The following is a 13798-nucleotide window of genomic DNA, read 5'->3' as shown; positions in this document are numbered from 1 at the left end:
TTAGTGTGAAGGGAATTGTGTCTTTGATTAGCTTCTCAACTTGGCTGTCATTGGCATATACAAAGGCTACTGATTGGTGGACATTGATTTTATAACCTGAGACATTACTGTATTTTTTGACCACTTCCAGGAGTCTTGTGGTTGAATCTCTGGAATTCTCTAAATATAAGATCATATCATTGGCAAAGAATGAGAGTTTGACCTCCTGTGCTCCCATTTGGATGCCCTTTTGTTAGGTATATTCCTGGGTATTTCATTTTCTTTCTGTATAGATTACAGCTACACAGTAAAAAAAAAAAAAAAAAAAAAAAAAAAAATTATCCATCATGATCAAGTAGTCTTCATCCTGGAGAGGCAAGCCTGGTTTAACATACACAAGTCCATAAATGTAATTCACCATATCAATAAAAGTAAAAACAAAGACCACATGATCTTATTGTGTAGATTACAATTACACAGTAAAAAAATTATACATCATGATCACAATTGCCTGATTTCATTGATTAGAACTTATGGACTATGTTGTATAATGGTGGCAATAGTGAATATTCTTTTCTGGTTCCAGTTCTAAGTGGAAAAGCTTTCAGTTTTACTCTTTTCAGTATGATATTAGCTATAGATTTGTCATAGATGGCTCCAATCGGCTTAAGAAATGTTCCCCATGCCTATTTTCATTTTTTTTTTTTTATTGTTGAGGATTCATTGAGGGTACAATAAGCCAGGTTACACTGTCCCCATGCCTATTTTCTTAAGTGTTCTTGTTAGAAAAGGATGCTGAATTTTATCAAATGCTTTTTCTGCCTCTATTGAGAGGATCGTATGGCCTTTATTTTTGTTTTGATATGGTGAATTACATTTATGAACTTGTGTATGTTAAACCAAACTCTACTCGTTGAGATGAAGACTACTTGATTGTGATGTATAATTTTTTTACTGTGCAGTTGTAATCTATTGATTAAGATTTTTATGGAGGATTTTTGCATCAATATTCACCAGGGAAATTGGTCTATAGTTCTTCTTTTTAGTTTGTTGCTTTCCTGGATTTGGTATCAGGATGATGTCTGCTTCATAGAACATATTCCTTCCTTCTCAATGTTTTGGAATAGTTTCTGCAGGGTAGGTTCAAAATCATCTTTGAAAGTGTGATAGAATTCCAATGTGAAGCCATGTGGCCCAAGGCTTTTTATTGTTGTTGTTGAAAGATTTGTTATTGTTTGCTTGATCTCAGTGCTCAGTATCTGTCTGTTCAATAGATCTATTTCTTCTCAGTTAAATCTAGAAAGATGGTGTGATTCCAGGTATTGCTCCATTTCCTCCACATTGTTAAATTTCTATTGGCACAAAAATGGAGACATAGACATAGGGAGATAAATGAAAACCAAGAGTTGAAACCAGTCTCTTCTAGTCATCTGATCTTTGACAAACAAACAATGCTTACACTGGGGAAAAATCTCTTTTCAATGAATGGTGCAGGGAGAACTGGACAACCACATGTAAAAGACTGAAACTGGATCCGCACCTCTCATCATTTACAAAAATTGACTCAAGATGGATAACAGATTTAAAGCTAAGACATGAAATGATAAAAATCCTAGAAGAAAGTGTGGGAAAAACTCTTGAGGATATTGATCTGGGAAAAGATTTTATTAATGGCCATAGCAACAACAACAAAAAGAAACAAATGGGACTTCATTAAAATGAAAAGTTTCTGCATAGCTAAGGGCACAATAAAAGTCAATAGACAACCTTCAGAATGAGAAAAGATACTTGCATGCTACAAATATGACAAAAGCTTGATAACTAGGACCTAAAAAGAACTCAAATTAATCAACAAAAAAGAGCCAACCATCCCTTCTATCACTGGGCAAGAGATATGAACAGAACGTTCTCTGACCAAGACAGATGAATGGCTAAAAAAAATGAAGAAATGCTCTTCATCCTCGATCATCAGAGACATTTAAATCAAAAGCACCCTGAGATATCACATAACCCCAGTGATAATGGTCCACATCACAGTGCCCCGAGGTGCAGATGCTGGAGTTGATGTAGAGGTAATGGAACACTTTTACACTGCTGATGGGACAGCAAACTAATACAACCTCTTTTGAAGGAAGTCTGGAGAGTCCACAAAAAAAACGAAATTAGACGTCCCATTTGATCCTGCAATCCCATTAGTCAGCATCTACCCAGAAGAAAAAAGATCATCTTATCATAAAGACTTTTGTACTAGATTGTTTATGCAGCTCAATTTACAATCACCCAAGATGTGGAAACAACCAAAATACTCATCAATCCAGAAATGGATTAACAAACTGTGATGTATGTGTACCTTGGAATACTATTCAGCCATAAAAAGATGGAGACTTTACATTTTTGTATTAACCTCGATGGAGTTGAAATACATTCTTGTTAGTCAAGTATCAAAAGAATGGAAAAGCAAATATCCAATATGTTCAATATTAATATGTAGCTGGTAGATGATCTAATATATACCCACATAAGAGAAAAACTGAATTCAATTCAAGTTGGGGGAGGAAGAAAAAGGGAGAGGGGAAAGGAGAAGAGGGGAGGGAGTGGTGTAGTCCCACTTAATGGGCACAATGTAAAGGTGCACGGCACACTTGGGTGCAGGACACAACTACAAGAGGCACTCTACCTAACAAATGCAAATATTATAATTTAGTTGTTTGTACACTCACATGAATCTGAAATAAAAGGAAAACTCAGTCCCATAAAACGATATAGTTAATGTAAAGAAAACATTTTTATATTTGTGTTAGCTAGAGTTCTGTGAGTTCTTATAAATGTATAAATAGAACTACAAATTTGTTAACACTTTATAATAAGAGTCATTAAAGTTAAGTTACTAATTAGGAATATACATAGTTAATAATATTTCCATGAGCCAATAATAGCCAATATTTTGTACAGACTTATCCAAGGTACATTTGAGAAGTTGTTCACCATAACCTCAATGTCTCTTACTTTTAAGCTTATTTTTTTCTCTTTCGTTGCATAATTGATGGTCTAGATCAGGGGTTGTGAGATTTGGCAAATAAAATCAGGAATTTAAGATAAATTACAATTTTAGATAAACAACATGTATTTTTTCCAAGTATAATTATATTGGGACTTATATATAATAATTATTTGCTGTTTTTCTCAATTTCAAATTTAACTGATTATACTCTATTTTATTGGGCATAGTCAAGCCTTCTCTGTACCTATCCTCAAGTGTGAACAAATTCAGCGGAAATAGTTCTACCAAATTTCCTTTAACAGCTTAATTCCTATTTGAAAGAACATTACCAGTAAAACCCACAATTGACTATGGAAGAAGTGTGCTACTATATTAAAGAAAACAACATAGAGGATGAAAAATACATATATACATGTACACATACATATGTATATGTCTGTGTGTATGTTTATAGTTTAAATAATTTTCAGACAGAATTGTCTCTAAACAAAACAAACAAACAAACAAAAAAAAAAATGAGAAGGGTTATCTGACTGGACTCCCAGGAGTTTTCCCTAAGGCCGGCTCCTTAATTTCTCTCACTTCCAATTATCACCATATGCTTGACATTTACAATTTTTATAGCCATACATCATAAAGAATGACAGAATTAATTAATATTCTATCAAAAACTTAATGCTTTGGTCTCTGCTAATCACTTCACAAGCAGACACATATGAGTGTATGCACACACACAGACATGCACACACTCACCTAAGTTGTTGTACAATGATCATTCCTTCCTATGGTAAGACAGACTGAAATAAATCTTAAGATTTTCTGAAGAACATTTTATTGAGGTGAATAAAAGAAATATATTTTGATTTCATTTCTCCTTGTTTAATTGAACTCAGATTTGAGATAAAATTTCAGAAGTCCCATCTTTCTCATCTAGTCCCATTTTTTCTCATTTGGCATTTTGCCTTGAGATTTTTGCCTGTAAGAAACTGTGTAAAATTAGAGTTTCAGAAAGCTCTGAAAGAGTTCATGATATTTTGTTTCCATTAAGTGAACACAGCAGCAACAACAACAGAATATTAACATTTCCTACCTCCTTGGTCAAGATTCCCTAATGCATGCTCCATAGCCAGCGTCTCTTATTACACAGAGATTCAGGAAGCTCTCGTTCACAGAGCTCCCAGAAAAGATGTGTCATCAGCTGGGTGGCAAAGGCCCCAGAGATAAGTGATGTTGCAAGTGCTAGTGTTAAGGTAAGGCAGAAATGATGGGGTTCTAAAGCAGTTGTCACACCTCCACAAATATTGCTGTTCACATAACTCATAGAATTCTTTTCACCAGTTTAACTTGAAAAACTGTATTACTCTCAATAATATGAGCCAAGTTACTCTTCTTACAATTACCAGTGACCTGTGTTTCTTATCCTTTTAGATGTCCTTTAACAGGCAGCTTATGAATTATTACCGTTGAGATGCTCTGAGATGCCTCCTCTGCAGCTGCATGTTACACGCTCAGTCTTACCACCCGCATGAGCGCCTATGTACATGCAGCTCCCATCACCATCAACTGAGCAATGTATATTGCACTTGTGAATAACTTGAGAGTTTCAACTACTGCTTTAAGTATAGCTTTTAATTCAGAAATTTGAATGTCCTATTTCAAAAGTGTTAGAAACCTTACCAGACTCAAATATTAAATTAATATGAAATTAAATCATGTAGACAAACAAGTTAAATTTACAAAAAGCCAGTGAAATCAAGCTAACCATTTTCCCTGGTTCCAACAATATTCAACATTTTTGTAGAACTCCAGTCCATTCTCCATGAAGTGCTCATGAAGATGCACCCTCAATCAATCAATACAAATTTTACTGATCATATCATGCTTATCCAGAATAACTACTATGTGGATGTAGAGGTAAGACAAATTAATTGATTACCTGTTGTGGAGGTTAGGGTAGAACGATTCTTTCCTAGTCAATAATAGAGATCAAGTAACAGTACAACTGAATGTTTATACTTTTTAAATATGCTATAAAAACTATTTGCAAATAAAACAAAAGCATGTTATTTATGACATGCATTTTTCTTTTTCATTGCAGAAACATAATTAGTGTAAGTATAAGGAATGTTTGAACTTTATTTTTTAATTAAAATAAAAATAACATTAAAATAATATTGACATAGGGATATAACCTAAGAGGCACAATGCAAAAAGTAAATAAAGAAATGAAATAACACATCATACTAAAAACAAGGAGGAAAGAAATCAGGCAACTGATATTCAATGGTGATGCAAGTGTCAGGATGAATGTGTGATAGGTTGGTAAAGACTGACTTTCCTTCAAAGAAATAACCAGACATATTCTCAAAGATTAAAGAGAGTCATGTTTAAATAACAGGGTGAATGGAAATTCCTGAAGCAAGAGAAACTTGGGAGATTTGAGAAACTGAAAAAGGTCAGAATAGCTAAATTTTATTACTTAAATGGAAAGTGGCATTATACTAAATTAAGATAGATTAGTACAGACCAGACATGATGTGTCAGGTCCCAAAAAAAGACCAGATTTCTTTTAATAAAACATTAAGGCCAAGGAGGGAAAGAGTATTGAGGTATGTGAACAATTGGAGAGTTTACTTTTGCAAGCTTATAAGTAAGCCCATCAAAGTTAAGAATGCTGTTACCAGATTTGAGATTCTTTAGCCTGAGACGAAGGAAATTGTTATTCAGTGTGTAGCAAAAAGTGTGATAATAATATGGATTGAATAAAGCACATAACTACATGATGTAAAGTATAATTCTGTGTGCACGTGTTTGTGTGTAAATAAGTAGAAAATAATTCCAGGGCATTACTTAGTATAAAAATTCAGAATATGACTGAGGCAAGAGAATCGCTTTAGCCCAGGAGTTGGAAGTTGCTGTGAGCTGTGATGCCACAGCATTTTACCTAGGGTGACAGCTTGAGGCTCTGTCTCAAAACAAACAAACAGTAAATAAATGTACAATAAAAAAAAACAAACATGGTGTTGTTCATGTTGTATATGAATATATACAATTTCTTTGTCAAGTATACTTCAGTAAAGTGGGGCAAAAACAGTAAAAAAAAAATTCAGAATATGAGAGAAAGATTTGAATTTTGATTGAACAGAGTTGTAATGTTCACTCTTTTTTTCTTCTGAACTCTGAATATTTAAAAAAGATGGTTCTTTAAATCAATAAAACAAATTTTATTGAAGATAATTAGGGTGCTAAATTTTCAAAGCAGTGATAATTTCATATACTATTGAATGTCATATAAGTTAGCATGCAAATTTTATGATCAGGAAATAATCACGAATGAACGCAAGGTTATCGAGCTTATCCTTTATGACTGGGTGCTAGTCTATTACCACAGCACAATTATTACAACTAAAACTACCTAATATTTAAGTATTTCCCAAGGGGAAAAAATGTTTAAGTATTTTCTATGTACCCGTTATGAAGCTCAAGTCTTTGCAGAGCATTTATTCTCCCTCAAATTTGGAGGAAGTTTTGTTTTTTTCTCCATACTAGGTAAGGAGGAAACAGTAGCACAGAAATGTTAATAAATATTCTCAAGTCATGTAGACCACGAAGAGTAAAGCTGTGATTTGAGCATTTTTTTCCTTGATATCAAATCCTTTGCTTTTGACTAGAGGAGGCAGCTTTAAGCCATTGCCTACTGTTTACATGGGGGGCCATCTGTGAGAGGACTGGAAGGAGACCCAGCTTTTTTTGTTCCTCCTCCCTGAGGGGTGAGTTTGGGCAGATACTGACTATGCTTTGTGCAGACCCTCTAAACTCTCCTTTGATCTACTTGTTCACAGACAGGAAAATCTAGTCGTTCTAGTCCAAACTGATCAGTAAAAAAGTTGATATTTAACAGTCCATTTGTTTTATTCGTGTCTTTATCTTCCTATTGATAGAAAAAAGAAACCAGAAGAAAGGCATGCTGTATACTGTAAATGTTCTAAACATTCCACCATTAAGCACTATATATTTATCTATATAGCTTTATTTTCTCTAAGAAAAGAAAACTGTTAAAGACTTAAAGATACGAATAGCTAGAATATCAGTTGGATGGACATGCACTTTTTTTTCTAATTTTAGAATTAGAGCTTCCTTGTTATGAAGCTTTTGGATAGATTAATACTTAAATCAAATAATCTACTTACTCCAGGAAATGCAAGGGGTCATACATTTATTTACTTTTTTTCTGTTCAGGGCCATGACTTTAGTCACTATTGTCTTCAAGAACTTCTTCGTTTTTTTTCGGTGTCCTTTCAGTCACCCAGAAGGGTGGTCTTTGCTTTTAGTCTTTCTTCTCCTCTTTCTCATTCTCCTTTACCTTCTTCCTTCTCACAATCTTAAATTTATGAGGAGGGAAAAATGGTCCTTTTTGTGTTCTATTTTTATAAATTTAAGTATTTATAAAAATTCATTGATAAAATCTTTACCTTTAGGCTGTTCCCTTCAATGAAATGAAAGGCAATAAACAAATGTAGCAAGTCACATTCTTCACTTAAAAGCTAATAGGTAATACTTTAGTTAACTGAGTCTTGTTTTTCCTCCTTCTTTTTTTTTGAATTTCAGATTAAGATAGAGAAATTTGATAATTTGAAATAAGTGCATTTTCTGTGTAGGAAGCTTGAGGATTTCAGGGTTGAGCAAGGAAGACAGGGCCAAGAGCAGTGATGACACCTGGCAAGATTTCATGAGTATTGTCTAAATCGGTTTCAGGAGAAGAAAGGCCACCACCGAGAAAGGGAAAGAGTGAAAGGTGTTCCCAGGGAGGGGGAAGAATCAGAGAAAAGGAAAATGCTCCTAAGTCATGTCATCAGCAGGCAGGTGGGTTGTCTCTGAGTCTGAGGCTAAAGCGCACCAGTGGTTTGGAGTCTCATGCATGCTGATCAAATGTGGGGTACAATTTTGAGTGATTGGCAAAGTACATAGGCTCTAAAAGGTTAAAAATATTTTTATTTGGGCTATATTGAAAATAACTTGATTTGTAAGAATTTTAGTTTGGCACTCATGGGCTCTGGGAAGTATAGACATTTTAACAATGTTGATTCTTCCCAGCCATGAGCATAGTATGTTCTTTCATTTGTTAAAATCCTTTTTTTATATCAATAATTGATAATTCCTCTCATCACTAAATGTTTTCTACAACAAACATAGTTTAGTCAGACATTTTTTGGAAATACACAAGATCTGTTCATGTAGACTTTCAGAGGCTGCTTAGCTTTTCTGATACTTTACCTCTCCCTCTTGATAATGGAGATAATTGCACAATACTTGCCACTTTGACATATTGAGTTCCTGTTGCTATATATTGTGGGTCCATAGGTTTAAGATGCGCCCATGTATACATACAGTATTATGATTGTCAATTTAATAGTTTTATAGTTTCACAAAGTGTATCCTCATGCCTGTTTTGAAAGATTAATGTTTGTTTCCATTTGGAAACTTTTGTCTGAGAGTTAACAGGAACAGTATAGGAGAGCCAGGGAGCCGTTAGACATCATAAAGATAGCACTATAAATTGTAATTACTAACTTGAGCATGTATTTGCTCTAGTGAAATATAACCCACCATTTATGTTCCATTTCTAGCTGAGAAATATGGTCAGAACCATAAGCAGAGAGGGACATTTTCAATACCTGTCAGGAATGTATGCAAAATACATTAAATGAAACTCATGAGGTAAACAGCATGGATTCCCAAAGCAACTGAGAGTATTTCAAGCAACACACTTGGAAGAATACTATCTCTTGTATTATTTCATCTCACTATGAGTCTACTGATAGAGAACAGTGAAAAGGAGGCTGACAATCAGGGAAGGTTGAGAAATTGAAATAAATTATTTTAGATTAGTTCTTACTTATGAAGTAAATAATAAAAATAGTATTTTAGAATATTTTTCAAGAGAATGGTTTTCCTCAATAAGTGATCAGAGTTTTAAAAGGAGAGAATCTTCTTTAGATTTTAATAATAAGATTTTAAAAATATCATTGCTCTGAGAAAGCATATGATGAACTTTAATATGAGTTCTCATACTACATTGCATGGAGGAAATTGTGCAAACCTTGCTTTTTCTTCAATGGCAAATTGCCTAGTATGTCAACAGATGCCTTTCAAATACCAAACATTAAATTAATATAGCCTCTCAGCAGTGCTCTGTTGTATTAACCCATACAATAATTTGAGCTACAGATTTATAGAATTTTTTTTTTTTGCTACTTTGGCTAGCATTTGCACTGTTGACTCTGCAAAATCTTATTATTATACGAAGAACAAGACATTTAGAATTTTAGAAAAGTACAATTGAGGTTGAAATGATTATTTTAAAACTATATATCTAAATTTTAAAGCTAGTAAAGTTTTCCAGGTATAAATTCATGAACAATAAATCTAGAATAATGTATGCATTATTCTATTATATGGTGAATTCTCATTACATAGAGAATAAATTAGTTGATTATTGTCAGTTTCTTAAATTTGCATACATGATTGTTATTAATGTATATTATGTTTCTAGAAATACATCAAAAAATATGTTATCTAACCTGATAATCTATTTTGGAGACTTTGTGTGTGTTTATTACTACTATTTTCTCTACCTGGAGGATCATTCGACTTCTCCCGTCCTTCCTGATCTCTTCTTATTGCTCAAGAACTTTGAAAAAAAATGGATAGAGTAGAACTCAGTATCACCATTCCAGGACCTCAATGAATATACCAAAGTGAAAAAAAAAAAAAAGAAGAAATAGCGGACAACCTTCTTTAGCATTGAAATTAGAGCGTGGTGGGAACCCAATGCTAAATAGAAAAATCTCTTCCAGACTTACTAAAAATGATGTCACATTAGAAGAATTTTTCACTTGCCAAGACATAATTCGCATTTATGCAAAAGCAGTTCAGTGTTATATAAAATAAATGAAGAGATTCCTTTTCAAATCTTTAAAATATGTTGGCAATAATATGACAGGATGCAAGTTATTGGTGAAGGTATTTTGTGGGTAACTTGGTATCCTCTAATAGAAACATCTTTTGCTGCAGTTAAAGGTCTTTATTCTTATACTAGAGCAAGTGAAAGTTACAACTAATGAAAAGTCTATAGGTCGCTGGTCTTCATTCTGACTCCTTCCCAGTAGGAATTTAAAATAAACCAGACATGAGTAAGTCATATCTTAAATCAAAATGGAAGTACTCTAACCTAGTACAGTAAGGTCTAGAATGTAATTTGTAACATGGAAAATACAGGCAATCCTATTCTAGAAAGATATTTTATCTCCAAGAAGCAACATTTTTTAGAAAAATAGAGGAATAGAGGAAAAAACTATGCACAACCATAATAATGGCACCTGTAAGAGACAGGGATTATGTAGGGGAAACTGCTGTGATACCCCTCCCCCCATGCTAAATTGTTTTCACTTAAACCTGTTTTATGCATCCCCTGACCTTTAGTGTAAATTTGTTTTCTATCTAAGAAATCCAAAGAGTCACAAGAAGGTATAAGAGCTGTTATGTGCAGGAAGCCAGCAGGTGGCTGCCAGGAGAGAGTAAATTCGTGATGATGGATGACACAAATGGCAATAGTATGATAATACCAGGCCAAAGGGTTATGGTAAAGATTCTCTAGCTTCCAAAGGTCACTTGACGTCAGAGGCAAGGACTTGCTTAAGGTCTGTCGTTTTGCGAGAATAAGTTGCAGACACACTGTCGTCTGTTTTCCATGTTCCTCTTTTTACTGCTGATTTTTTTTTCTGAGACAGATTTCTCACTATAACGCCCTCGGTAGAGGGCTGCGGCATCACAGCTCACAACATCAAACTCTTATGCTTTAGTGATTCTCTTGCCTCAGCCTCCCAGTAACTGGGACTACAGGCACCCGCCACAATGCTGGGCTGCTGTTATTGTTGTTGTTATTGTTGTCATTGTTGTTTAGCAGGCCCTGGCCAAGTTCGAACCCACCGGCCCCAGTGCACATGACCAACACCCTAATCACTGAGCTACAAGTGCTAAGCCTTATGCTGATTTTTTGATAAATAATCTTAACCACTTTTTCCTGCTTCATGATAATAAATATGGCCCCAAGGTTTCCTCAGTAGGACTCCTTCAGAGCTCCTCAGGCCTCTACACACATGATCCGTGTCAGGTTCTTCATTTCTCCTACCCAACTCCTTCATCGTTACCCTTGAGTTTTTTTTTTTTCCTGTCATAGAACAAACAATTCTTTGTAAAAAGGATCTTAAATCAGGCACAAAGCATGAGTTACACTGAGAAAATTCCAATTTATCCTAAATTTGCTAGCAAAATAACTTAAAAATGTGATTATACATGGATAGAACACTGATTCAGAGCAGAGGCCAAGTTAAACAGAAAACTAAAGTAAAAGATTTTCTTTAATTAGATATAAAACCAGACTTTTTAAAAATTACATATAAAACATTCTGAACACTCTGGCTGTAGATGAGATATCCTTTTTCCTTTTTGTTTTTGTTTTTGAGAGTCTCACTCTATTTTACCAGGCTAGAATGCTACAGCCACATCCTGGTTCACAGTAACTTCAAACTATTGGATTCAAGAGATCCTCCTGAGAAGCTAGGACTAAAGGCAACTGCCACAATATCTGGATAATTTTTCTATTTCTAGTAGAGATGGATTTCACTCTTAGTTTAGGCTGGTGTCAAACTTCTGCGCTCAAGTGATCCATCCTCCTGCCTCATCCTCCTACAGTGTTAGGATTCCAGGCATGAGCCACCATGCCTGACAAGGAGGGGTTATCTTACAGCAATTTGATGTATTAACATCCTTAGCTACAGATTGGATGGTAAGATGGCTGATATTCAGAGTTGTTTGCCAAGCTAGAAGTGCCAAATTGGAGATGGATCTGGGTGAGAGAATTAGAGGTGCAACTGGTATTCTCCCTTGGTTACAGGCTATATCCCAAGTTTAACCAGGTGAAGAGTTTTTTTGTAGGTTATACCAACTTAAGCAAGTGCCATATATATAAAATAACCACTCCATTGAGACAGTGAGAATTCAGAAATCAGAACATGAGCTTGAGTTTCACCTAGCAAAAGAAGGAAGCTGTTCCCAGAATTCAGAAGGTGATCTATTGTGCAGGCCCACTGATGCCAACCTAAGAAGGCAAGGCGACCCAGTATGGAGGTCTCAGGGGAATATATAGTGTCAGTCTCACACTCCTTTCTCTTCTTTCAACTACTCTTAGGTTCTCTGCTGGAAAACTGTATAGAAGCCAAAGAGCCAGTGATAACTTTTACATAATCTGCACAGGCAAGTCTCCAAGATAAGGGAAGTATAATAAATAAAAGGGAGACTAGGTCAGAGGGGCTTACATAGCACACACAGAGCACCCAAAGGGCCTTGGATCCTCTGAAACTGTCTAAAACTTGAAGAAAACTGAGATATTTTTGTTAATTGTTGGGTTTTGTGTTTGTTCTTAAGTTTTGGCTTTATTTTATACTCAGTAGAAATATAAACTCTGAGCGTGCCAAGATTCTTATAGAAAAAAGGCTAATCCTGTTTCCACATCATACTTGTTATTTTAGATTTGACAAGATCTTTGAACAATGGAAGAGAAAAAATAATCAAAGAGGATGTCCCCTTAGCAGGGTACGGTGGCGCTTGCCTGTAATCTCAGCACTTTGGGAGGCTGAGGTGGGTGGATTGGCTGAACTCAGGAGTTTGAGACCAGACTGAGCAAGAGCAAGACCCTATCTGTAATAAAACAAACAAAAAGAAAAAATTGCTGAGTGTTGTGTCAGATACCTGTAGTCCCAGCTACAGGGGAGGATGAGGCAGGAGGATTGCTGAAACCCAAGAGTTTGAGGTAGCTGTGGACTATGACACCATGGCACACTGCCAAGGTTGATAAACTGAGACTTTGTCTCAAAAAAAAAAAAGGGTGTCTCCTGCTGAAAATGTTTGGCATTAGTTCTTTTCCCAGATGCCCAAAGCTTATGAAAGACCAAACTGTGTGGTTAGATGGATAGATATAGATAGGGGATATATGATAGATTTTATGTGTGTATATATACACATATACACATCAAATTTATATACTATTATAAATATAAATAGATGATATGTAGATCATGTACTTCTTTAAGTTCAGATCATAAGGAGAGTTCAACATCATTCAGATAAATAGTGAGAGAACACTGAAGAAGCTCGTCCATGCAGTCACACCATTTGGTCAGACCTGGAGACACTTGACTGTATTTAAAAATTAATAAACAACAACGAAAATCACCATGGAACCTCTGAAAAAGTGGAATAAATAAATAATAATTTGACCATGTAAAGCATATAGGAAGAGAAATATTAATAGTAGAAAAGAATGAAATATACTCTCAGAAAAATAAACACCATACTTTAGACAGCATCACCTCAGTGCTCTTAAAGAATTAAAAGAAATGAAAGAGGAGATGTGAAGGCAAAAGACTGAACTGAGAAAATAGAGTTAAGAAAATAACAAAAAATTTAGATCATTTGAGGAGTGAAATCTTTAGAAATTGACAAAAATAAAATCTATAATGCAGCAAAATAAAGAACTTTAGGAACATATTGGAAAAGAACACTGTTGAAAATAACTATCAGCAATTTCCTTCATTGTTTTTGCCATACATATTTTAAATTCTCCTTCTGTCATTTCTGATATTTCTTTACAGGTGGAATTCTTTGCAGTAGCTACCTTCTGATCCCATGGTGGGTTTGCTCTGTCCTGGTTACCATGCCTCTGACCTAAGGTAGCAAAGTGTCCTTTTGGTAAAGGAC

This window comes from Nycticebus coucang, chromosome 16 (genome assembly GCF_027406575.1).
Source record: "Nycticebus coucang isolate mNycCou1 chromosome 16, mNycCou1.pri, whole genome shotgun sequence".
Taxonomy (NCBI): domain Eukaryota; kingdom Metazoa; phylum Chordata; class Mammalia; order Primates; family Lorisidae; genus Nycticebus; species Nycticebus coucang.
The sequence above is the reverse complement of the archived record's forward strand: the minus strand, read 5'-3'. Positions refer to the sequence as shown.